We start from the raw sequence: 26,759 nt of genomic DNA, 5'->3' as shown, positions 1-26,759 counted from the left end.
ACCATCTAGCTATGCTCCCGGGGCAAACATGCTTCATAACTATCCCCCTCAGGTGTCCCTGCGTACAGTGTTTGGCTGTAGAAGCAATACTGTACCCGAGGATGGTTTCCCCCCATAGTGCCCAGCATTCCACATCATGGGGAGAAACTCTCCCTGGGTACAACTTTGTCTTTGCAAACACTGTAATCAAGAGAGTTATATATCTTGTTTAAAATAACAGTGTTGGCACTGAACTAGGGACCATACAAGTTAAAATTCTACCTTTTTAATTGGTCATGCAGAAGAATAAATTGTTTTCAGCCTTAATAAAGTCCTTCATCTCTCTCTCAGGAGCACAGTGCAAAACAAATAGATTTTTTTAAAAAAGAATCAGTGATTGTGTTTCTCTAGTACCAAAGTGTAGTTTTGCATTATTTACTTTATAAGTATAGTTCACTTATGGATAAGGAACTTTAAGACTAATGTTCTGAGGGTTTTTTTTCTCATGACATACAAAGCAGTTTTGTTGATGGAGTATGAAGAGCCTCTTAAAACATCTCCTAAAATCGGAAAGGCCCCAAGAAACATGGCTCATAGGATATAGGGGGTGTGGCACTGCAATGGCTTGAAAAACATTCTGACTTTAAAACTGTAACACCTATAATTATGAAGGCGTCATCATCTCCATAATTTTTTTTTTAAACTAACAAGCTGTAGTCATAGCATGTGTACACCCTTACCAAAATCTGCCAAGCTTTCAATCACACCTGGGATTTAAGGACAGAAGGGGAAGGAACTTCTATTTGTCTTTGCGCTTGTAAAAGACTATAGAAGTAAACAATTCAAGAGCAATTAACAATGGCATTGGAGGTAAGGGAGAACTCCCACTGCTGTTATTGTCAGAGGAATTAATCATATTTTATAGAGCTGACATACTGGTTTAAATCAGCATAGCAAAAACAAGACAGAAAGTCTTTTGAACCATAAACAAAAGTTTATTTAAGGACTTTTTACAGAATGCCTGTTCTTTTGTCCAAAGAGGGGAGAAGAATCCCAGCATTTCTGTGTACTGGAAAATGTTCTCTAATAATTCTAGTCTGTATTCTTTCCAGCCTCTCTCCCAAATGGGGTTGGGGGGGGAACGATGGAAGCAAGGGAGAATTAAAACAATTCACTTAAAACAACTCACTTAAAACAACCCGTCCCCTTTCTACCTCACACACATTTTTAACTTAATCCATTTTATTTTGGGTAGATAAGCTACAACATGAAGGTTATAATTTTGCTGCTGTTTTTTTTGACAATTGAGTCTACTCAGTAATAACATGATATAATGGCATAGCTCACTTGCTGTCATTAAAGATTATTTTTCAAGTACATCTAAGCCATCTTTTCCTTTGCAAATATTTATTTGCAATGCTTTTCCTCTTAATTATTTAAAATATAATGAATTAGGCATAAGTACTTTGCCATTACTGCAATTTAAAGTGTAATTGCACATTAGAAGAGCTTTTCTTTGGGATATGCATCTGTTTACTGTTTCTGCCAAAAGGTGGCGTCGTATTCCCATGTCCTTTCTTCTGCACAAAAATACCTCCTGCTTTAATTTGCCAAAGAAACTTCCATTTGATTACTGATCAAGAAATTAAAATGTGCTCTATATGAGTGCAACGTGACAGTGTTGAAAATGAACAATATGTTAAGCTGCAGTTATGTTCCCCACTAATATATACCAAATGGACATGCAAGCCTTTATCACTTCAGCTGAGCAGACACGGGGATGCAAAATCCCATATTGCAACTTTAAAAGTGACTTCCCTTTTTTATAGAATTCTTGTTCTAAGCCACAAACAGAGGAAACTCCACAATTAAATAAACAAAATAGCACCAATTAAATGATCACCTAAAGGTCATGCTTAAACAGAAGGAGATATTGCTTGATGAATACTTCTGTAGTGTCTACATAGTTTTTCTTTATGACAAACCTGTGATAAAAATATCTTCCCACTGTGGTCCTTGGCAATTCTGAAAATTTAAATCCTGTTTAAGTAACTAAAACAGACTTAAATTCATATACTTTTTCAAACTATCAGTAATTTGCTTTAATTTATTGGATATAATGTTTTGACCCATTTTATTTTATAACTTTCAATCTAATGCTAAAAACTTAATGAGTATTTGGAGTAAAAAAACCAAAGTGTCTATCTTCTAATTTTGTGTGTAACATCAGCAAAATGTGTGAAAAATATAAGGGTAACATTGTGGTTTTGTACATATACATTGATCAATAGACAGAAGAAGTATGCGTATATAATTTTAATTAGCAGGATAGTGTCATCACCCAATGGATGGAATTCATCATTATTTCCATTTCTGAAAAGAGCTTTGTGTTCTACTCTATTTTATAGGGTCATTAACTGCAATGGACACTCCCAGTCAACCTGCTATGGTGTGTCTGCTGCTGAACTATCAAGGTGTACTTGTTCAGCTATCCATCAAGTACTCACTCTGGAATTGGCTCAGATAAATTCAACAAAGTTTATGGGGAAACTCCAAGGCTTGGAGGTTGCAGCAAGAGTGCTCATGCCATACAGTCATTATATAATATAAACTTTGGTTAAATGTGGACAATTTTTCTAATAGTAAACATGATATAGTGGATGCACTTTTCTGAAAGAGGATATGGAATACCATCTGATGTACTATTACTAATAATTTGTTACACTGTTGACAAGATCCAAGTGCTCCGGAAAAGCTAACATTTTTGTTTGTTTAATGCATCTGTATCCTGTAGTTCAATACACATATCATCAATCCAGCTAATAAAACAGAATCATAGAAATGAAAATATAACACAACAAATACAATGTAAAATGAATAAAGCAGCAGAATCATTACATAATGTACCTATTTAATTCATTCACCCTCTCAAGAATCCTGTAAGATAGGTCACTATTATACTGTGAATGAGAGCCTAACTAGATGTTACATGCTAATATGTGAAATAAAATTACTATCACATAGGGAAAAGCAGCCTATGCCTCCATAGGGGTAGGGAGTGGTGAAGCAGCACGTGAGAGGGAGTACTTTACCCTTTCCTTACCTACGAGTTTTCCACTCAAAATGATTCCCATAAGCTGTTTTCTTCCAAACAGAGTTTGCCTTTCCAAACATTAGGATCCTCTGCATTGGAAGGGCCAGTTTGGAAGCTATGGCTAAGCACCTTCTTCTTCTTCCCAGCTCCCAGTTCTCCACTTCAAATCCATTAATTATTACAACAGAGCTGAAAAAATTCATTATTTTAATTTGCAAAGTGTTTTATATATTTTATTATTTTTATGAATATTTATATACAATGTTTCAACAAAAATGTTCTCAAAGCAGTTCACACAGTAAAAGAAATAATTGTTCTTTGTCCCAAAGGGGCTCAGCCTAAAGACAAAAAAGCCACAAGGGAGATAACAATGAATAGCTACTGGAAAAGACACTGTGCTGGAAGGGATAGGAACAATTGTTCTACCCTGTAAACTGCTTAAAATGTGCCTCTTTGCCCAGGTAGCAAGATTATACTATTTTTATAATTTGTTGATTACATATTTCCTTCATAGCAGGTCTGAGGTAAGTTACTATTGTGCCATTTTTGCCAGTGGTAAATCTATACTGGAAGACTTTGACTTTCCCAAAGCCACAAAGTGAGTCTAGGGCACCTGGTGAGCATAAGCCTATTTTTACCAGATCCAAGGGCAGATCTCTCTCCGCTGGACCACATTGCCTTTTGTATTCTAAGAGAGTTATCTATTCAAAGTTAAGCACATTAAACTTCAATGGGAGATATTCAAGCATGTGGCTGACTTTCCATTGAAACCAATGTGCCTTAAAATGGAGATATCATGATCCAAATATTTGGATCACTGGGATCCTTTTTACATAAGATTGACAAGGAGCCAGAATAAATTCAGTTAATTGGAACATACATATAATAAAGAGTTGGAGAAAAATAGAGTTTTACTACGTGTCTAAGGGAATGAAGGTTAAAGTGTAGGCCTTTTAAAAAAAACATTAACTATAGTGGAACCTGTATTTCATCCTAATAAATAGTTTCCTCTGGTTGTTAGGGGTTACAATTCATAGGAATATTTTTTAAAACTCCAATAATGTGGGTATAAGAATAGATTATTGAGGTTATGGAAGTGTTTTATTAGTGATCCATTCAGAGCCCATATTTATAAATAGAATAAAATGAGTGAATAAGTGGTTAGATTATGCATTACAAGGGTTGACTATTGTTTAGTGGTTAGACCACAGGTCTGAGAGTCAGAAGGAGCTCTGGATTTTATTCACAGCTTTACCACTGACTCATTGTGTGGATTTAAGCAGGTAACATAACCCTTTCCCTTCCTTGGTTTACTTATCTATAAAAATAAGGGACAATGTCACCAGACCTATATCTATATATAATTGGAAATGGTAGAAATTTTATTTAAGTTAATGTACATGTGCTGCTTTCCCAACTTTTTGCATAGCTTGCATTAGGAGAATAAAGGCCTTAGTATTTGGATTTATACTGAACAGAATTTAGCAAAAGCAGCATAGCAGATTAGTGGGGCTGCAAAATACCCTCCCTCCCACCCTGCCTCCTAAAGAAAGACAGGTTTACCAGTATTGCCACTGTAGTCACTCATGGTGCTATGTCTTTATGGGACAGCCACTTTTTTCCTCAAAAGAGGCAAACTTTGCAACAGTACAGAGCTTGGGGGAGGGGGGATATGAACACTTATAGATTAACAGCATTCTCATCTCTTCTTTTATAAGCTTCGTCGAAAGTAGTTTCAGTTCAAAGATTTGAATGCACAAAGAGTAACTTTTCTGGAGTGTTAACCCACCCAGCACTTTTATTCCAGAAAGCACGCAGTAGCAGGTAATTTGTGTTAAACAACTCATTGGCATGCTAGCCTCTGGGTGTGTTCCTAGGAGGAACCAGCGTAGGCAAATAAACAACCAGACACTCGCATTTTTCCCAGGCGCTTTCTTGAAACCAACTGAGAGGAAGAGTGTTCCTTCTTTCTTTTCAATTCACTCCCTTCCTCCAGAGCCTCCTAAAGAAAGCCATCGGGAGCTGAGCGCACAGATCCCTTTTGAATGGGGACACTTTTCCTGCATAGAGACAACAAACACAGAAAGAGAGAGAGAGAGTGCCTTAGATGGACAAGTCTGTTTCCTTGCGCACACACATGGGTTTGTCCTTCTGTTGAACTTTCACCTCCCGAACTCGCCTCATTTCATTGGGTAAAGTGCAGGGGGCGAGGGAAAGGGGGGGGGGGGAAGGGAAGAGAGAGAAAGGAAAAGAGGAAGCCGGCACTTGGCTTGCAAAGCACTTGCACTTTTGAATTGCTCTCTCCCCTCCCACTTCCACCCCTGTTTAGTCTTTTCAGGGTGGAGAGAAGAGAGATTTCCTTCCAAGAAGAAACCCAAAGCAATCCAAGAAAACAATATGAAGCCATGCGGTTCCCCCCACATCTCTCATTACCTTGCCCCCCCCTTCTGTTTGCGCTTCTCCGGGCTGCTTCTGCCTCCCCTTCTCCCCTGCCTCTCTCTAGTTTGGTTGGCTTCCCTGCTCTCTCGCTGCTTTCCCAATCTCCGCTCCTCTTCTCCTCCCGCAGACCCCCCCCCCCCACTTTCTGCTTACTGCACTCCCTCCTCCTGTCTGTCTTGTCTGCTTTGCCTCTTTCTCCCTATCTCTCCCAGTCTTCTTCTTTTTTTTTTTTTGCAACTGCGATATCTCTCCCCCCACCGCCACTTTTGCACTGAGCCTTGTTTACCCAGCAGGTGGATGTGACGTCAGGGACTCATAACAGCAAAAAATAACAAAATCTCCCTCCGCGGGTGCTATTTTTCCTCGTTCTCCTTCATTTCTTTTTTTTTTTGGAAGACTATTTTTAAAAAGCCCAACTCCAAAGTGGTTGCAACGCGCAAGGCGCCCCGAACAGAGCCGAGAGTAGCTAGTCCAGGGTGGAGGGCGAGAGGTGGGGGACGTGTGGGGGAGGAAGACTGCCCTCTCTTGCCTGCTGCTGCTACTGGGTTGCTTGCCTAGCCTGGTTGTTGCTGCTGCTCTGCTCTCCCTCTTTTGGAAAGCTAGTTCCCGACTGGAGCGGAGGGCTCTATTGTTATTTATTGTGTGGCTGTGTTGCACGCTGTGCCTGCTGCATGGGGCTGGCTGGCTGGCTAGAAAGGGAGAGAGGGAGTGAGTGAGTAAGGGAGGGAAAGACAGACAGACAGACTCACTCACCCGCCCGCCCGCAGTGGGGGGAGCCCCTTAGCTGGCACCGCCAGGCCGTTTCCAGCGGGTGAGTTTGCCATTTCGCATTTTCTCATCCACTTTTAAGTCTCCTGTTTGTTTGTTTCTAATCTCCCTTCACGTCTTCTCTTAAATTACCCCCTCCCCGCTTTTAAACCCTTCTCCCCCACCTTTTCACGTGCCTCGGCATCCCCCCTCCCCTCACCCCCCCCCCGCCCATGGCTGGCTATTTGCATAAAGCACCTCAGACGCAATGGGAAGAAAGCTGCGGCTCCTTCACCTCTGGGGCTCTTCCTCTTTATGTCCCATATTTGTACCTCACCCCCCCCCCGCCGCCCCGCGGTTGTTTCCTTCTCCACGCGCTGGACGTTGCACACATTCCCGCAGCAAGTTGGAAGCAGCCTCCACTCTTTGCCCTCGGTGTGTGTGTGTCTATAAAGCCCCTCAGGCGGGAGAAGGGAGGGGGCAGTGTTTGGAGACGGGCAGGATTTGCTAGTGGGGCGTGTGCGCTTCCCTGGGTAACTCGGGGCACTTTGTGGTGAGGAGGAGTGCGGGGAGAAAGAACTTTTTGTCCACTTGAAGAAACTTTTGCCCCATGTGCGCCTCCCTTCTCTCTTTTGCTTTCGTCCTGTGTGAACTTCAGTGAATAGGCCTTGGGGCTCACACCTTTACACGCCTTCTGACCGTGAACTTGGTGGTTGTTCGTTTGCACACATGCACGCGCACACACACACGGCCACAATTTTATCTACTTCTATGCAGCGACCAGGCTGGCTTCTCCGACCCGCAACCCGTACGTTAGATGTGTACGAGTGTGCAAGTCTCAGACGACACATTGCCAGTCTGCACACTCTAGTGCTAGCTTGAGACGCTCGCACACCAGTGCCGTGTGTGATACACACCACTCAGAGACTGACCTGCCTGCATTGCCCTCCGCCTCCAAAGATAACATCGCATTTCCTCGGTCGCACAAAGGCATATTTGGAAGGGGCACAGACACGCGCTCACACACACAGGTGACAAACACAACACTTACACAATCGCATGCTATTTAGATTACACAGCCACGCACCTCAGTAATAGCCAATTCCACAAACTGGGCACTCAAGGCACGCAGAGACGGAAACTCACAAGACACGTGGAGATTCCACACAAGGGAAGCAAGAATCGCACTCCGAGAAAGTCACAGTTCTATTCAAAACACACACACACACACACACACACACACACACACGAAAAACATCCAACGAACGGCTACAAGAGATCAATTCCCCACTCCAACCTTATTTCACGGTACCACGCGTAAAGTGAACAGCTTCCTGGGGTGCCAAACCGCGCGCCCCCCGTCTGGTCCCGCACGGAGAGGCGATCGCCGCACACTCCACAAAGGCACACTGGAGGGAGCCCCAGACGGACAATTTTTCAGTCGCCCGGCAATCATAGTCACAACTAGTGACAGACACAATCCCACACACAACTGGCATCACTCACCTCGTCTCTCTCCGTCCCTCTCCGCCCCGTGTCAATCAGTCTCACAGAAACACAAATCATACACCGCCACTACCCTTTCCCAGGTGCCGGCGCTGCGTTTCCCCGGTCTGCCTCCAGAACTCGCTTGCTGTTGGTTTGTCGCCGCTGCCGCGCTGGGCATTTCGGCGCCTCCAGTGGCTGCAGCGGGGCGACGACCTTCCTGGGGCGCAGCCCGGACAAGTTAGGAAAAGTTGGATTGCCTATTACAACTAGAGCTTCGGCTGCACACTTCGCACCGCACACAGGGCCCCTTTACCTTCTGTTTCTCTCTCGCCCTATGCCCCCGCCACCTGCTGGGCTTGCATGCAGGCTGCCCTAAAGTTACTTTGCGCCGAGACAATCCCCCAACCCCGGTTCGATCTTCTTTTCTAGCGCTCAGAGTTTGGAGCGCATCTTTCTTCCTAAACCTCCAGCCAGGGGCCAGCTTTGCGCGGCGCTCCTAGCTCGCTCGCTCCCGTCTTCTAACCTGGAGGGTCTACACGTCTGCAACTTCATACACCTAAGCAGCTTGCCATGAATTGCCCCTGGTGCATCACTGCAAAAACAGATCCCAGCTGAACAGGGAGGAGGGTTGAATGTGTCTGCGTGTGCGCGTGTGTATCTGACAATCTTAGATCCTGTTACTAGATCTGATTTCCTGATCCTCTTTCTTGCGAGTGCTTTTCGAAGCTCCCCCCCCCCCCTATCCCTTAGACACAACCGCACATTTTTCCCTCCCTCCTCCAGTTCTTAGCCTCCCCCACCTCTTAATCCAAACCTGTTTTGTGGAGACTTGTTGAAAGTACCCTTGGTTTCTTCTCGACTATAGAGCCCAAAGTTTTGCCTGCCGGAGAGCACAGGAGCAACAGCAGCCTTTTGGTTAGGAGCTGAGTGCTGGCGGTGGCGATCATAGACTCGCAGAGCTTTTTTGTCGGTAAGTATAGGATAATCAGTGGAGGCTTAAAAAAATCCCCATCCAAACTCCTCTGTATAGAAAAGCAGCTGAACATCAGTCCTAAAAAAAGATACAAACCTCCAGTTTGCCAGATCTGCAAGCTTGTTTAAAGTCAGTGAAAATGAAGGGAGGGGAGGGAGAAAAGAAGTATTAAAAATATTCAAAAAGATTTCCCTTGCTTTAAAGCTAAGAAAAGCAGGGTTTAGGAGTTAGCAAAGAATATAAGTGGCATCATAAAATATGATGACATTCCTCTCCCCCCAATCTCATCCTATCCCACTTAATAACTATTACCGGTAATTATTTCCAAGTCATTGTGTTCAAATACCATTGCTGGGCTGATAACTAAGTGTATTGATTTTACACCATCTCCATCTGACTTTCCCCCCATTTTTTCCCATTTGCTACAAGAGAGTGTAGAAAGACCAAATGCATAGGCATCACTTGCAAGGCAGTGGCCCACCTTGAGTTGATTTAAATCTGGGTGGGAATATTGCAATTGCATCCCAAAATGATCACTGGAAAGTCTCAGTTAGTTAGAATACTGAGTCCATCACTGAGCTGTTTACAGTTGCTTCTGACTGCCACTTCTTGAAGAATGAGGAGTTCTGTTCTGCTCTTGAAAGTTTAGGGGTGGTTTTTTGGGTTTTTTGGTCACTGTTACGAGAATGAGTAATAAGAGCAGTATTTGCATGGTCTGTGTATGTATAATACATAATTCTGAGTCTTCATGTACTGAGTGATAACATTTGAAAAAATAGCAAAGCAAATTTATATAAGGCAAATACAGCTTATTCAGAGTTCATTCTATGATTATATCCACAAATTTTCTTTTAAAACTTGGCTTTACAAAGCATCACTGTAAGGATTACTTTGCAGGTAATATAAGGTACAGTGTCCAGGAAATCCATTGTTGTTGCTATTGGTTTAGGGCACCTGCTTTTACTATAATTGCAAAGGCAAAAAAAGAAGAAAAAAATATTTCAAAATTCTTTGTGTTTTTAATTTTTATGGACCAGAGGAGATGACCGCATTCTTCCAGGCTTTTAAAAAGGACAGATTTCCCCAAATATCCATTTAGTTAAGAGCAAATTGGATCTTGTGGAAGGATTGCACATCTTTAATGTCAACTAAGAGGACAGTAAAGAAAACTGGACTGTTTAAATATGTAGAATTAAATTTACTTCCCCCCCCCAACCTTCTTAGCATTGTGCAGAATGGAAGGGTGGAGGGAACTTTCCACTAGCTACTATTCAAAGTGTGTCAGCTAGAATCTCATTGCAAAAAGGTATTTCAGCTTTAACATCTTGCATTGGCAGCATTCTTTCCCCTCAGACTTTGGATTAGTCATTGTATGGGGGGTGGGTGGAAATCGCTTTTTAAAAAAAGTAAAGTAAACAGCCTCCAACAAGTGAACCTTGACAACCCAGATTAAGGAAGGCAGTAGAGATCAAACGAAGCTGCTGCTGGGCTGTTGTTAGGAGCTGCTTCACTGAAAGATCTGGACTATTCGATCAGGCAGCAAGACTTCTCTGTTCACTTATGCAGAAATGGACCATTACAAATGCTGATCTTTGTTGTGAAACCTAAGGACAACTTGGAGGAAAGCCTATCTATACTGCTTCAGTCAGTGTTCTTAACCGAATTCTGATTTGCAAGACTAGTTAATTTACGCAAAGGCACTCCTTGATTTGATTGAATTGTGTATTCATGCTGCATTGATGTACAACTTCCTTTTTATCTATAACACCTTGAAGTGCAGAGAGGAACGCTTGAGTTCCCAAGCACATGTAAAAAGGGAGGAGGGGGAGATAATAAAGTTCAGCCCTTCAGTTACAGATTCTCTGAGTTGTCAGGAAACAAAGACATTTGGGGGTTTGTGGAAGTGTTCTTCTTATGTAGACTGGAACAATTTCATTGTGATGTAGTTTTATGTCATTCTGTTCTTACAACTTTAGAAAATCAAAGTAATCTTTCCCCCCTAACTATAAAAACTACCAGTCATCATGACACTTATGTTCTGAGTGCTTTTAGTATATTTTAAAAAACAAAGTTTAGTAACTTTTCTTGATTGCTGATTTCTACAGAAAGAAATATATTACATTTTTTCAAGAGCATCATGAGCAGTTATTTTATTTTATTGGTTTTGTATAATTTAAAGGAAGTACCATTAAATGTAATAACTAGCTTCAGTCAGGCTGTTTATTTTGTTTGAAACATTTTTAAAAATTGGTACTTGGGTTTAAATGCTGTTATTTGCCACTATTGCTTGAAACCTAGTTTCTTATCGTGAATATTATTTTAACAAAAGACAACAAAATTGGAAAGTGAAGCAACCCCTTTATAAAAGTATATTAAAATCAGGGACAAAATACATGAATAACTAATGAATGAATAGCCAATGTCACTTAAATGCATCTTAAATTAACATTTCACATCACAGAATGAACATATGTACTTTATAAAGATAGGTATCATAACCATCCAAAGAACTTACTGAAATGATGGGTAGATTTTTTGTAATTACATGTACCTTGCTATCTAATTAAATACAGGTGTATTAAACATCTGCATGTATGCTATTAAACCGTTTGGGTCAATATGTAACATTAAAAAAAATCTATAATTATCTGTCTATCTATCTCCCCTCAGCATTTCCACTAAGAACAGTTATCAGTATTTCATTTCAGGGCTGGTAGGAGAAGTTAAACCCTCTCCCCTCCAGATCTTGCATCTGTGCAATATAAATCTGGCACAGCTTATTGGTGGAAAACTCCCATTTTAATTGGGGTTATATATGCAGAAACATCAAGCTTTTAACTTTTTTGTGTCACAATGTAAAAAGCAGTGGACAGGATAAGAGTAAATGTAGAAGTTTTCCAAATGTAATGTAGTTAAATGCTGATGTACTTGTGGTTTGCCTCTTTCTTGAAATGGAAATTGTTGGGTGAAGTCCAGCTCCATTATAATCAATGGGATTTTTCCATTAATGACAGTGAGAGGTGGGTTGCACCTATTGAATTTCCTTTTCTGAAATATTAAAATACATCGGCTGCTAAGCTGCACTCTTTATTTTATACGCAAACCTGTGCATGCATAACTCTGTGAAGGGTTTCAGCTAATGTGTTTTAGTTATGTAAACAAACAAACAAACAATATGTACAGGTAGTATGTATATAATATAATTCTACCAAATCTATCCATTTGTTTATAGGGCACAATGGTATTCTTGTCTTTGAAAATGTTCTTGGAGATGCTCTAATAAATTTCAAATAGAAATAAAATTCTAATAGACTATAGGTTGACAGTATAATCGTCTAAAGTTTGTTTATGATTCTGTTGCTTTAAGGTACTTATACTAAAAGAAGCTCCTTTAACCCCAAGACTGAGTGGCATTAAGTGGTGAGAGTAGTCCTCTGAAGTGCTGTTACTGCCCTTTGCTCTTGTGATAATCTTAAATTACTATAACTTAATTGCAACTTCAAGGCACTGAACTGAAATGTTTTTATTCAGCTCAGTAGGACTTGGTATATATGTAGCTAGACTCTTGCTTGTGCATGGTTCCTTTTTGAAAAGCAGCAACATTTGCATGAGCCTTTCCCTACCTTTCTGAATGGATGTGGTTTTGTAGTTTAATTTAAACTAAGCAGCTTCACCTTGAAGTCAGTGGAAGCACCCCCCAGCTTTTTAGTCCTTTAAAGAAGCTCATAAGTGTTTGATAGGGGTGTGTGTTAGACAGTACAAACTATACAGCATAATCAACAATGTACAGCCTCAGCTTTTGATAATATGAATTTACCCTTTATAGCCTAATGGAAATGTATAGTACTTTTCATTTACCTGACCTTGTGATTATGCAAACACTTTGAATTTCTCCTGAGAAGAAAGAGCCCCAGTTTATATCTGCAGTACATAAAAGACCACAGGCCTGTAAAAGAGGGGAAAACGTTATCTCTCTTTTAATCGTACCTCAGATCAATTCATTAAACTGAACCACTTTTGGTGAAAAAGTGTTTAAAGTCAGAAGAGAAAACCAGAAGTTCAGTATCAAAACTCTGGCATTGGGAAAACAGTTAATGCTGTGTTGCATCCTACCTGTCCTGTACCTAATTACTTTGTAGTATTAATATTGCAGATGTATTGCATGAATACATTTATTTAAAAGGACTGCTATATGTCCTAGATTTTAAGGGACATTGTTTTGAAGGTATGTCTGATATTACAGCATATAACAGCCCTATATCTAGAATGTGGTGGATGTTCTTTATTTCAAGACACAGCAGCTCAGTTGACATGCATAGAATAGATGCCAGGTTCCCTTATTTTTGTTAATTTGATTTGACAAACCTAATTGCTTTCTGTCATATGTGTGGTTCTAGTGATGCTCCCACTCATGCAATTTCCTGATTTGGGACAAGGCCTTGAACCCAGGGCCTTTCATATACATAGGCACGGTGCTGCAGTTATTCCAGTTGTGATCTGACAGGATACCTTACTTGACACTGGATTATGCTCTTGGCTTGGGTTGATCTTTTAGTATAAATTGATCATATATTTTTGGTTGTTGTGCCTCATGGGATATGCAATCACATACTTAAAATTCATTATAATAAAAAGGAATGGTTGAATTGCAGAGTCCAGTATGGAGATTTTTAAAATGCAGGGACTGGCATCCTGACTAAATTTACTTGAGGAATTCCCTTTGAAATTAAAAGGACAAGTTAGGCATGCATTAATTTCGGTGGGACTTCCTCAGGTAAATTCAGACAGGATGTCAGCCAGGGTTTTTGCAGCATGTTTGCAGCCAGTTGTAGAGACCCACATCTAGGCAGGAATTTAAGTTTGCAAGTAGCTTTGGGTATTTGAGTATGTCTGTTAACACGTGCGCGCGCGCACACACACACACACACCTGTAATTACCTGAAATTTTTGAATGAATTCTGCCCCCTCCCCCTTTTGTTAGATTCACAGTACATTCTCTTACAAAGCAGGTACATTACTTGATTGGACAACTGAAGATGTTAAACATTGCTGAATGTTTTTCCATGGATGCAGCAGAAAATTAGTGAAGCTTGCTTTAGGTGGTGCTGAAAAAATGCTGGAAGGTGCCGAGACTTTTACACATATTTTTAGTTTTTGTATGTATTCAGTTGATATAGAAACAACATTTAAGATGATTAAGACTCTAGTACAAGACAAGAAAAATATTCATCAACTGTATTTTGGCATCCCTAATGTCCACAAGAATTAACGATGTGCCATTATTATTCTCATTATTCTCATTAGCTTTGGTCTTCTGACTAATACACCCTCAGAACTATAATCCACCCCCCCCCCCGCTTACCTACATGCAGTATTACCATACATTTAGGGGTGTTCATATATTGTGGGCACCAAGTATTGTTTTCTCACTGCTCCGATGTTTATCTAATTGATTTTTAAAAATAAAAATAAAATTCATTTTGAAATATTAAACAAGAAGAGCTTTAACGAAACTACCCACCTGGTTAAAACCTGAACCAAACAAAAACCTTAATACCTGGGTCATTTTATGTGATCGCCACCCCCCTCCCCTTAACTGGTCTTCCTGTACTGTTTAAAAAATATCTCAATTTAGTGCCTTGAAATTGTAATTAAGTTGTTGTAATTTAAGATTATTGCAAGAGTGCAAAGGGCAGCAGACGCTCTTTAGAAGTCTCATCTCAACATTTAATACTACTCAGTCATGGGGTTAAAAGAGTTTCCTCAACGTAAGTACTTAAAGGAGCTGAATCATAAACAAAATTTATACTATATTCTGACAACTAATAATCTATTTAAATTGCATTAAAGAATGTATGTTAAATTTAATTAAAGGCAGAAGTAGGATAGAGCACTGTAAATATCTTGACAGATCTTTTAAAATGGAATTCATATCATGAAATATTTACATTATGTCTTTTATGTTGAAATATATCTGGGAATGTTCTAATGTTCTATCTGTAGATTTTATCCAAGGCATGTCCTTGGTAAAAAGTTTTTTAAAGGAACATTAGCAAATGTAAACATGAATTTCAAGTAGATTGTTTACATTTAATTTGAAACAATGGTGATCATTGTTATGATTTTTCTAAGACATATTTCTTTAATATTTTAGCTTTACAATTGTTATCAGTTCCATTGCACACCTTCTTGAAATTTGACCAGACAGTATCTTGGATGTGTAGAGGAAATGTGATATTTTTGGATGCTGTTTTCTTAAGTCAGCTTTTATTTAGTCATTCCTTCTATGAAGAATCTAATTGGCCAGAGCTCACAGTACTGTTATTCCTTGCTTTTCGGATGAAGCACGCTAGTTTCTTTATTTAAGATATCAAATAAAAATAATGTTATGAAACATTGAGGCTTTATATGTATACATTCAACGGGCCTGATTATGGGATACTTCAAGAGTAACAGCACTATAGCAGTGACAGTGCTGTGCTAGCATGAGGGAAAGACAAACAGTCCTCCACATGTCCTTGTGCTTTATTTGCCATACTGTATAATAGGCAACTTTGGATGAAATTCCTTGATGTACTGTAAACTTGTATAGCAGTTAGGAAATAGGAGTTTCTTTGCTGTCATGATTACAAATGTACTTGTGCACTCACAAGGACTTCCTTGTATATGAGTGGATTTACAGACACAGAGATCCGACGGCTCAGCCAAACTACACCCACAGTCAGGTTGGCTATGCCAACATTGGGCATGTTGTCCAAATCCTCCAATGTCAGGATATTGTGCTTCTGGTGCAGAAGCCAATATCTGTAACCAACTTCAAGTCTTGGTTACAGTTGTTGGCTTTTGGACCAGAAGTAGGGTGGATTGGCTGGTTCAGATGATGCATCCAGTGTTGGTATAACTGTCCCGACAGCAGAAGTTGGACTCATGGGCATGCTCTGGGAACTGAGCTGCTGAGTGTTCTGTGCTGTGTGAACCTGTCCTATAAATAAAAATGGACACCCTGAGAATTCTAACCAAAAACATAAGGGCCTCCCAGAAGAGCCCACAAGAGGCCTGCTGCTGGCTATTGCTTGGACTGCTTCATGTGTTACATAGAAGTGGGAAAAGTAGTACAAGTGGCTTGCACTTAGAATACAAGATGCTACATGTTCAGTTAGGCCATTGGTCCATATAACCCAGTGTTTTCTACTCTCACTGGCAGTAGTTTCAGACACAGGTATTTTCTAGCCCTGCTATCCAAGATCTTTGTTATAACTGGAAATGCCAGGAAACTAAATGCATGGAAAACCTATATAGTAGCACTGCGTTAGGGCCTCTTTCTATTCTGTGTGGTTCATATTGATCCCCCACTTTTTCCTCTTAAGGTTTGCTATGACTGACAGAGTTACTGAAGCAATGGATGGTCTTACAGTATGCATTCCCTAAAAAGGTGTAAGCTTTTCTATTACATTCCTTAGTAGCTTGCTTGAGAAACTGGTAGGGCAAGGCAAGGCAAGGCCCAAAAGGCAGATAATCTACTGGCAGGATCTCAGATGTGGAAGAATCATGGATGCAGAGTCTAAGGAGAATTTAAGGTATATTATTGAGGGAGTGGCAGAAATAGGTTCAAACTTAAGGTGATTATTTCCAGACCACTGGAATGTTTCTTATAGTGACATGAATAATCCAGGTAAGCCACTATAATGATTTTTAATTGTATTTTTGGCCTGATCTGGACAAATGGTCCATATGGTAAAACTATTCCTAGACTTCTCTACTTAGATTGCAGGTGTGAACAGGTGGGTGGGAAGGGGTTTCATGCTGGAATATTCCCACCCAAAAAGTCTATGATAGAAAACTAGCATGCCAGGAAAAAGACTAGGGTATAATCTCTTTCCTGGATATCTGGTTTTCTGTGTGGAGGGATGCTTTTTTTATATGGCATCTGTAGTCCTCTGCAATCTGAAGTGGCATAGTCCAGTAAGTTTTAACACCTGCTGAGGTGTTTGTCACTGTACCTTAGAGCCAGTTTATATATTCAGCATAACCTACTCATAAAGATTTTCATGGACTGTACCATTTCAGGCGTGGAAGGGTTGCATGTTTTAATGCTTTCCACCCGGGAAAGGTTTTCCTGCACATAGAAAAATATCACAGAGAAGGTTAAGATGAACCCTTCTTCCTGACATGCTTGCTTTCTAAATGAAGGGGAATGTTTTCTTGCATTTAGATATGCAGGTTGCAGCTGGTATGATGCAGGAAAAGCTTAACTATGTAATCCTGCTGAATATGTGCACTGACCATCTGACTGAATACGGTGAGGGGAAAAATCAGCTTAAATACAAGTTACTTGGTTTTCTGGGGCTGCCTGAAGAGCTCATGAATGTGGTCATATGTGGTCACCCCTGTTAACTGTGCAAAGAGGCACGTTTTTAATGTGATGATTCTCTTTATTTAGCGGGGGAGAGTAACTGGCCCTATCCACCCCCAGCACAGTACCTCCAGTGACTGTTGTTGGTGTCTAGCTTATGTTTCTTTTTTATTATTTTTCTATGTGAACTGTTTGGAAACTTTTGTTGAAAAGTGGTATATAAATATTTGTTGTTATTGTTAAGATATAAGAATAAAGATTCATCTTCACTCAAACAGTCTTAACAGTATCAGAGCTATGAGGGAATTAGCTGTTATCAGGTGCATATGCATATTTACTGTTAATATTGAAATGCAAGGTGGAATAACTGAGCAAGTTGTAAATAGAATTATTGTTTAGTCCTTGCCTACGCCCTTGTTATCCAGACTTTTCCTTTCATACTATATCTTGGATTTAGCTACACGTCCTGATCATTCCTATATTTGTTGCCAGCAGTTTAGTGTAAAATGATTTTGCTTGGGCTCTGTGGCACATTTTTCTTCTGAATCTCTCCCCCTCCCCATTTTAGTAAATGAAATTATTCATTTAATTGTAGATTAAGCATATTAACACATCAGTAAATGTAAGTAGTCAGACTTCCCAAGTCATCTTTGGAAAGCTTCTGTGGTTTTATGTTACTGGACGCACACTGTTAGATTTAGGTAGCAAGGCCAATGATATTCATGTGTTTTAAAATGCAGCAGTAAGTAGAATGTTGTGTCTGTTAAATTTTTTGTAATAAACGAAGATAAAATCCTATCAGGAACCAGGTAAAAATGCTCAGACCGTCAACAAAACAAATCAAGAAAATCTGCTTTCCTGGATCACTTGGTAGGAAAGGCTCATTGTCCTGACCTTTTTGAGTCCTATTTTATCATAATAACTGCTTTTCCTCACCCTGCCATGTGCAAAGTAAGTTGTGTGAAACTTGTCTAGGTTTGCTGGACATGTACTGAGCTCAGCCCCTGCTGCCTATTTTCACTAAATCACAATTTAGTGTTTAGAGAGCTGTGGTTGTGATCAAGTGCTCAAAGTATGTCTGACAGCAGATGCCTGACAGATTTTATGTTGCTGAAGAGGTAAGTGGGTATTAATTTTAAAAAGTGCTTTGTCTCTTCATCTTAGCTGCTGGGGCAAAAAGAGGAAGCATATTTTTGATACATGGACCAACCCCACCCCCCATTGTGTGCATGTCTGATCTCTGGAATAGCCCAAAGATGGAAAAGCGTTAGCACAAAAAAGCACTTCCATACACTTATATAGACACCTCATTTATAGAGATATTCATGTACTTTTGCTGTGTGATCACTGCTGAAGGAAAATTTCACGTTTTCCTCTGCATGGTAAGTGTGAGATAAAATTTAAATCTGTCTGTAGTACTGGGCACCTCTGAATTTCTGATCTCAATCTTGTGTATATATATATGGAATATTGCACTTGACTTAAAACAGCAGCAGCAAAATTATTACTGGTTAAGAGGCAAACACTGTTCTACAGAAATGGAAATCTGAGCTTTTGGAGCAAATAGCCAGTGACAGAAATGGTATGAAAGCAAAGGGATGTAAAAGTTACTAGATATTTCATAGTCCTCTTCAGACATTGCTAATAAAAAAACTCCCAGGGGTGCTGTAGTTTGCTTACAGAGTCCCAAGAGCATGTCTTGAAGCCCAGCCCCCCCCCCCCGCACTGAATAGTCCCCCTGCCTACTGTCCATGTTTACTACATTAGCCTGTCCTGACAAAAGCTGTAATTGTGGACCTCAAGCAGGTGGGGCTTCTGAGTGGTCAGCATGGGAACGGGCTTCAGGGCACACTCTGTATCTAAGTAGAGCACCTCTTGCTTTTTAAATAATATTTGAAGAGGGTTCATGAAACTTGGAAATCTCTATGAAGATTAAATCCTTACTGTGTTGTTGTTGAGAAGATATTAAGCGATGAACTGCTGCCTTTAGGCATCAATGCCTGATCCACAACATTGTTAAGCCTAACTGGATTAAAACTGATTTTCTTCAGTAGAAGGTAGTAGAATGACACTCCACCCCAAGCATACCTAACTGAAAGCAAAGTTCCTTTGATTCACTAGCTGACATAATGATGAAAATTACTCAAAGTACTTTCCTTTGAATTAAAAGGGCAAGTTAGGCAGTGCCTAGCTTGTCTTTTTAACTTCAGTAGGACTACTTTGTGTAATTTTCCTCCTGTCTGCCACTGCATTTTACTTCCAAGCAGGTGAGCTTGGTATTACAGTCAGGATTACAATTCTGTGTATACTGAAGTGAAAGTGACTAATTAAATATAACGGGACTGAATTTCTGAATAAACATGCTTAGGATCAGACAATAAATTACCTTATATCCAAATAGTTAGGCTTAACTGGATTTGAACTGTCGGGGGGCGGGGGGGGTCACATGCAAGAGTAACTTCTAGTTTGGTTCTGTCATTGGATAATGGACTGACCTGGTAAGAAGCAATAATCTATGTTAATTGGTAACTGCACTGATCTTGTGAATAATGGACTGTGAGAATACAATACGTTAGTTTTTGTACATGAGGTTTTTCATAGAGAATGTTGGTGCTGTTGACAGTATTAAGTAAATTTGTACTCAAATGTGATATTCTGCTATAACTTGTTCTAATTATTGGTTCTCTTTTAGACTTATGCCAGATGTGGTGTCGTAAACATCACATTATAAATATGTTATTTAGGAATACAAGATGAAACCCTTGTGTCATTTATCCTTTGAATTACTGTGCTACCACTCTGTGACCACTACACAGTTTTGTAGCAATGTAGCAGAACATTGTACCGGTACATACATTACCACCAGATAAAATGGTAGCATTGTTAAGCACTGCCACCATATACCTGCAAAATAGACAAGTTGTCCCTTGTGCCACTTTGGGGTAATCATTGACAAGAATACCTGTCTCAAGTAAGTGGGTATATCTATGGGAGTGTGGTCATTTTTTTCCTAAGTAATAGTAGTTGGGATGGAGGAATTGGTGGTTTCATTGCCAAATGAGTTCATGATAAGCCATTGGAAAGTTTTATTAATTGAGAAGTTTTATTATTTCCAAATGTTATAGCAAAACTTAGTGCCCATGGAAGCAAGTAACTTTCATTAGGATCTGTTCCCTAGCCCAGTAGCGTTCTTTACTGAAGTAAATGGGTTTGTGGCATAGTGTATTTTCAGTGAAAGAGGAAGAACCTGGTGAGGTACAGGCTACTGTTGTGTGGGGAGTTGCCTTTTTTCAGGAATTGAGCTTATGAGGGAGAGCATCATTGGGTCGAGCAGTGGAGAGGAAAAGAAGCAAGTATATGCCTTCTGTTAAAAGGATCTTGTCAAATATTGTTTCATAACAGGTTCTGCTTTAAAATTGCTTTAAAATAAATAAATAAGTTGACTTATTGGAGCTCGTGCTAATATTTTTATAATTGTTTAGAATGGTAACTGACAGGCAGACTTAACGCTGTGCTGGTGCTATAGGGAAGGTTGATTTTTTGCTTGTCTACCCTTTGCTCTGAAACCCACTTAGCCTTCAGGGATATATTTTTGGAATGTACAGTGGGTTTCAGAGAGAAGGGTTGTTCAGCTAAAATCACCCTCCCTGTTGTGCTGTGCTGCAATAGACTTGATGTCAGCCAGCTTTTTTTTTTTTTTTTTTTGGAGTTTAAAGAGGAGTCTCGTGATTCATAAGTTTTTGGCCTGAGCAAAGAGTATAATATTTGACATTAGTTAGAGAGATTACTTCAGTAATGGGCCAAAATTTCAGCATAACTATACAGGATAATAGAAATAAATGTTATCAGAACTGAAGTTCACCTTGAGTGGTACGAATTCTACCAGACAGATAACATAATACAGTTTCAAGAATTTCATTAGTATTGATAATGTTCAGCTTCAATAGGAGACTTTTAAAAAAGAGAATATAAGCTCTCTTTTTGGTAATATGTGCTTCATGGATAATGCTGCCGGGTTTAGTTTCCTCTGGATGAGAGAACACTGAAGACTTATGGTATCTTTGTAATATTTGCTTTATTTACTAGTGTTCAAGTAATGTATAGTGGAAACAAATACGTTTTTGTAAGCAGATACAAAATCCTAATCCTGTATTAGTTCCCCAAAGGGAGTTTCTGCTCTCCAAATAGATTGGTTTAAGTCAGATATTTTGATCATGATTTAAATCACCAACAAATAAATCAGTTTTTAAAAGAATTTACATTATTTGTCCTTATATAAATACTTCCTAAATACAAGAACATATTAGTTACTGTAATCATAAAAATATATTAATTTAAAACTGGACAGAATATTTATACAGCCTCAGATGTTGTATTGCATTGTCATATAACTGCCCTGCTTCACCTCCACCCCACAAAAAGATAGTTTCAACTAGAAGTAAAAGTTGGTCGTAATTACTGGACAGACCATATTTTTCATGAGGTGGAAGATAATGTTTATGTCTTGGATTGGTAGGCAGAGTCATAAATATTTATAATCGGAGTACTTACTCTGAACCACTTGCATCCGGTACTTATTAGGCATCAATAGGAGTAAAAGGTCACCTAGATGGATCAATGGATGACACCTGTGGTAACTTGTAATTCCCTGATCGTCAATAATATACGTATATGAACTAATGTGCTGTATATTTCCTGGTCCAAAATGTAATCTCTCTGAAACTTGATGCTACTATCAAATTGGAAATATTTGTTACTTTCACACTGCACTGGTATCAGACAGTAGTTTTGCAGAAGTTAAACTAGGAACGTTCTGGTGATATGGGTGCATAACTCATATAAGAAAACAATAACATGAATACTCATGAAGTCCAGTTGTCATAATTTGATCTTTGTTACTATTAAATCAAGTTCCTTATTGTCTTCAGTAAAGAAAAATGAAAAAATTTCAAGGTGTGTTTTTAGAGTGATAATAGGATTTTCAAGTTGTGGCTCTCTCTTAGATTTGAGGCTATACTTGTGATTTTGGTTACGTTTTTGGACCTTAATGTTGTACTTTTAATAGATAAAACATATCTGCTATTGAAAAATTATATTAGCAACCAGAATAGGTGCATAAAATTTGATCAACTAGATTAAAGGAAATGAAACATGCATAGTGTGAGTAATACACTGTTGTATGCATAGGAGGATCAGTGAAGTAAGTAGCAGCTTTTTAAAATCTCAGATGGTTGCTCCTTTGAAACAACAGTCCTTCAATTTTGCCTTAAGATTTTGATGGGAATTGGAGGCATTGTTTTTCAGTTTTTCTTGCAAAGTGCCCATGCATTTGTTCTGTCAGTAAATACAGTCATTTTGATAGTGTGCAAAATTTGCATTTCATCAAACTTGAGCATGTTAGTTTAACTGTGAATTATGCTTTAAACATATTCCGCATTAACAACATGTGTTGTAAAATAATGACTATTTCTTATTGATTGTATACTGATTTGCTGCAACATATCTTCATGGATAAGCCTTGGTTGTCTGATTTAATGGATTGCTAAGTGCTCAGTATCTGTGTATGAATTCCACCCATGCAGACAGGGAAGTTTGCTACTTATGGGTATAATTCACTGGGAACACATTCTGCACAAGCCCATTGAAATTCACAGGTTCTCACATAATTCACATGCTTTCGCTCTGATTTGTGCAGAAGGATGGGTTGCGGTGGTTCATGGTGTTGGATTTCTAGGGATGCTATTTGATATCCACTCAATCTGAGGTACAGTAGCTAATCTGAGCTAAATGGGGGAGAAAAAGGTAGATGTAAGTTTCAGGCGCTGTTATCAAAGTTGCTGCATAAGCTGAAGTTTATGCAGTGTGATAATGCTAATGACCAACAGAACCAATGATGCATGACTAGAGGAAATCAGCGATATAATCGCAGAAACTTTTCAGGTTTTTTTGTCATTAAATATTAGTGATAAATAATGCACTTCATTTTGTGTAGATAGAACATATTCAATTCTGCTTGTACAGACTTTCAATTTAATAAGGGTCATGGCTGAATAAAGTACTAATGTTTGGTAAAAAGAAAAGATGAAAATACATTTGTCTCAGCATTGTCCTCAGTGTTTTTTGAGCATCTAGTAATGTTTGCCTTGACCAGCTACTGTATTCTGGAAGCGGCTGTGCTCTCTATTCCCCCTTTGTATTTTTGCCTTGTTTTCCTTCATGAATAAAATGCACACCACAGTATAATCAGAGATAAGTGACTTTTCAAAATATCTTTCAATAGTTTACCCATCTGGCTCTTCTAAACGTGTGCAACATTACAACTGCTGTTGCAAAGGAACATCCTAAGCAGATATTTGCTGATACAGCTGGTTTTAGGATGAAGGCTAATGGCCTTCATTGTGGGGAAGCAACCTGCCTACAGAGCAGGAGGCTGTTGGTTCAAATCCCTGCTGGTGTGTTTCCCAGAATATAGGAAACTCCTATATCGGGCAGGAGCGATATAGGAAGATGCTGAAAGGCATTATCTCAAACTGTGCATGAGAAGACAATGGTAAACCACTCCTGTATTCTACCAATAAAACCACATGGCTCTGTCGTCACTAGGAGTCAATAGCGACTTGATGGCACAACCTTTCCTTTCCCATCATATTACTTTTTGTGGATATATCGTGGTGGATAGTCATCCTCCTCTTGTGAATAGTACAACAGTGATGTGATTGTGAGTTAGTACCATTTCATAAAGTTGTACTAATTACTAGGGCTGCTGTGCACATTGGAAAAATTGGAATTCCATTTCAGAATTTCCTCCCACCACCATGAGGAGGCAGCTGTTTTCGGGCCAACTGCCCCAGGTAGGGTGGGGGTGAGGGGTGGAAGCCCTTTAAAAGTCATCCCAGCACTGGGGCAGGGAGAGCTGGGTGGCTGCGGCAAATCTCGGGAGCATCCTAGGGGGGCAGGGCAGGGAATGATGGAGGATGGCTGGGAAGTGCAGAGATGCCTGGGGGATGTAGTTCCTTCCAGAAGAAGGCTCCTCCCCTCCTATGGCAGAAGCTCTGGGAGGAAGTACATTCCCCAAGCATCCCTGCACTTCCCAGCTGCCCTGTGTGCATGCCCAGTGTTTGCAGAGTGTCTTGCAAATTACTTTTGAAAAGAGGTTTGGGATTTGGGTTTGGAAAATGACTTTCTTTAAAGCAGCATTCCTTCCTTCATCAGGCCTGTGTGGTGGTTACGTGACTCAGGAGGATGGGCTTGGTCTCGTAAACAAAACAAGAGGTCTTGGCTAAGAGATGTTGTGAGAGTGGATTTTAAAAATTTAAATCCTGCGCCAGTTAAGAAGGAACCTAACCCTATTATTCAGGTTAGATCCAGTACTTGAATATCACAGTTCTAACATTTGTTGATCTTTCAAAGAACATTAAAGTAAAGTAAAATAAGTTGCGCCCTCCAGTCGTTGTTTTCTTTGGTAGAATACAGGAGGGGTTTACCATTGCCATCTCCCATGAAGTATGAGATGATGCCTTTCAGCAGCTTTCTATATCACTGCTGCCCGATATAGGTGTTTCCCATAGTCTGGGAAACATACTGAGGGCTTCCTGGATGTATAGCCTTTTGTCCTTGAACCCCAGGAGCAACAAATTAATAAATAACAAAACTAATTAAAACAATAAATAAAAGTTCATTAAAAATATTACTAAAAGCCAACAGACACAGCTCCAAAACCAACTTAAAGAAAGTTAGAGGACAACTACTCACTGGCCAAAGGCCTGAGTGAAAAGAGCAATCTTCAGTTGCCTCTGAAAGCCATGCAGACAGGGACAACCGTCGGGTAAATAGCTCCCTGAGCAAAGAGTGACTTTGGCATCCCCACATGGTTGGTTTCTCATGTACTCGAGAAATGCACTTCTACATTGGCACATGGAACGGGGCCTTCCTGGCTGACCTAGCCAGGTGGGTATATTCAGCTGGGAGCAGGTTGCCCTTAATGTGGGTAGGGAAAGAGGCCTTTTGACCCAGCTCCTAAGAATCTGAATTCTGCTAAGAATCTAAATTATTTAATCTAATGTAAATTCCTCTTTCTTATGAAAAATCTGAATGGAATTTATGCTTTTAATGAAGGTGAATCACAGAAATGACCACAGATGTATGTGTATTTAATATACAAATATTTATCTCTTGGTGGGAAGTTTATTTTATTTTATTTTATTTATTTATTTATTTATTATTGAATTTGTATACCGCACTTCCTAATTTAGCTCAGGGTGGTTTACAAATAAAACAAAAACAGTTAAAATCAGTCAACAATAAAAACAAAAAATTTAAAATACCATAGAACAATAAGTTAAAAAACAAATTAAAAACCCTTTAAAAACCCAAAACATTAAAAAACCCTTACAACAATTTAAAAATCCCGGAAGACCAGACCAAACAGATAGGTCTTAAGGGCTCTCCTGAAGGTCAATAAAGAATTCAAATTACGGATTTCTGCAGGGAGCGCATTCTGCAGCCCAGGAGCGGCTACAGATAAGGCCCGCCTCTGAGTCGCCACCAGATGTACCGGTGGTAACTGGAGACGGACTTCCTCAGATGACCTTAACGTGCAGTGGGCATCATACAGAAGAAGGCGCTGTCTGAGGTAACCTGGACCTAAGCCATTTAGGGCTTTAAAGGTAATAACCAGCACTTTGTATTTTGCCTGGAAACATATCAGCAGCCAGTGCAACTGTTTTAAAACAGGCATAATATGGTCTCTTCAAGTTGCCCTGGAGACCAATCTGGCTGCCGCATTTTGAACTAACTGAAATTTCTGAACTACGTACAAAGGCAGCCCCACATAGAGCACATTGCAGTAGTCAAGCCTGGAGGTTACCAGCTGATGCACCACTGTTTTGAGGTCATCCTCTTCAAGGAACGGATGCAGCTGTCGAATCAGCCAAAGCTGATAGAAAGCACTCCTGGCCATGGCCGCCACCTGAGATACCAGGGTGAGGCCTGGGTCCAGGAGTACTCCCAAACTGCATACCTGCTCCTTCCGAGGGAGTGTAACCCCATCCAGCACAAGGAGATCTAACTCATCCCTCAGATTCTGAGCCCCTACAATGAGCACTTTTGTCTTGCTTGGATTCAGTTTCAATTTGTTATCCCTCATCAGCCCATTACTGCCTGTAGGCAGACATGTAGGGAATGAACAACATTACCTAAATGTGTCATAAATCTGTTAACTCGGCTAACCCAACAGGATTTACAACCCCCTTCAGCACTCCCCCTGTGAGTTAGCAGAAAGTAGCATCGAAGCTGCATGAAGAAAAGCAAAAGGCTCACAAAGAAAATAGTAAATGAATCAAGTCCCCTGAACTGAACTAGGTACCCCCCTAACAATAACTGAGTAATAACTGAAAAGAAAACAACATAGCAAGGAATGAAAAAGAACAAAGGAGACCAGAGCAAGGAATTAACGGAACAAGAGCAAGAAAGAACAGAACAAGGGCAAACTGGAACTCGGAAAAGTTGAGAGTTTCAAAATAGAACACGGTCTGCGGCCAGCGAAAGTTGCTAACAGCATCTGTGGAAATCACAGACGGCTTGATATATGGCTCAAGAGAACCAGCAGCCAATCAGGCTTCCCTGAGTCGACACTTCTGCTTCCTCTCTTGTGATCTCCTGCCCCTGCGTGTCTCCCACTAAGCTTT

General features: G+C 39.9%; 1 protein-coding gene and 1 long non-coding RNA gene across 14 annotated transcripts in view; one reads left to right on the top strand and one right to left on the bottom strand.

Moving 5' to 3' along the window:
* Nucleotides 1-951: 951 nt before the first annotated feature.
* Nucleotides 952-8,466, bottom strand: LOC128342740 (uncharacterized). The gene is made up of 2 exons (XR_008315142.1): nt 7,766-8,466; nt 952-5,133 (listed from the first exon to the last, which is right to left on the bottom strand). It is a non-coding gene; the product is annotated as an uncharacterized LOC128342740 (long non-coding RNA).
* The window catches only part of FOXP1 (forkhead box P1), an 823,426-nt gene continuing 802,588 nt past the window's right edge, over nt 5,922-26,759 (top strand). For 7 of the 13 annotated variants that reach the window (XM_053290515.1, XM_053290514.1, XM_053290512.1 and 4 more), the window contains exons 1-2: nt 5,925-6,323; nt 8,613-8,717. The gene's annotated coding sequence lies outside the window, so the exon portion shown is untranslated. Of the gene's footprint in view, nt 6,324-8,612; nt 8,718-26,759 lie in introns of all 13 variants that reach the window. The other 6 variants (XM_053290535.1, XM_053290523.1, XM_053290525.1 and 3 more) reach the window with 6 other exon arrangements.

This window comes from Hemicordylus capensis, chromosome 2, assembly GCF_027244095.1.
Source record: "Hemicordylus capensis ecotype Gifberg chromosome 2, rHemCap1.1.pri, whole genome shotgun sequence".
NCBI classification, from domain to species: Eukaryota; Metazoa; Chordata; class Lepidosauria; order Squamata; family Cordylidae; genus Hemicordylus; species Hemicordylus capensis.
This window is presented reverse-complemented; position numbering and strand designations above follow the sequence as displayed.